We start from the raw sequence: 998 nt of genomic DNA on the forward strand, positions 1-998 counted from the left end.
CCAAGTCATTCAGACCATTCAAGTTTTTTACCATTTTCAAAAAAATTCCAGATTTTCCCGAAATTCCCTAATACCATTTACTACTTCAACATTTCTTGACCGATTTGACCAATTCCAGCACCAACCATTCCAACTCATTCAGACCATTCAAGTTTTTTACCATTTTCAAAAAAATTCCAGATTTTCCCGAAATTCCCTAATACCATTTACTACTTCAACATTTCTCGACCGATTTAAACAATTCCAACACCAACCATTCCAACTCATTCAGACCATTCAAGTTTTTTACCATTTTCAAAAAAATTCCAGATTTTCACAAAATTCCCTAATACCATTTACTACTTCAACATTTCTTGATCGATTTTAAACAATTCCAACACCAACCATTCCAACTCATTCAGACCATTCAAGTTTTTTACCATTTTCAAAAAAATTCCAGATTTTCCCGAAATTCCCTAATACCATTTACTACTTCAACATTTCTTGACCGATTTGACCAATTCCAGCACCAACCATTCCAACTCATTCAGACCATTCAAGTTTTTTACCATTTTCAAAAAAATTCCAGATTTTCCCGAAATTCCCTTATACCATTTACTACTTCAACATTTCTTGATCGATTTTAAACAATTCCAACACCAACCATTCCAACTCATTCAGACCATTCAAGTTTTTTAACATTTTCAAAAAAATTCCAGATTTTCCCGAAATTCCCTAATACCATTTACTACTTCAACATTTCTTGACCGATTTAAACAATTCCAACACCAACCATTCCAACTCATTCAGACCATTCAAGTTTTTTACCATTTTCAAAAAAATTCCAGATTTTCCCGAAATTCCCTACTACCATTTACTACTTCAACATTTCTTGACCAATTTAAACAATTCCAACACCAACCATTCCAACTCATTCAGACCATTCAAGTTTTTTACCATTTTCAAAAAAATTCCAGATTTTCCCGAAATTCCCTAATACCATTTACTACTTCAACATT

This window comes from Entelurus aequoreus, linkage group LG08 (genome assembly GCF_033978785.1).
Source record: "Entelurus aequoreus isolate RoL-2023_Sb linkage group LG08, RoL_Eaeq_v1.1, whole genome shotgun sequence".
Taxonomy (NCBI): Eukaryota; Metazoa; Chordata; class Actinopteri; order Syngnathiformes; family Syngnathidae; genus Entelurus; species Entelurus aequoreus.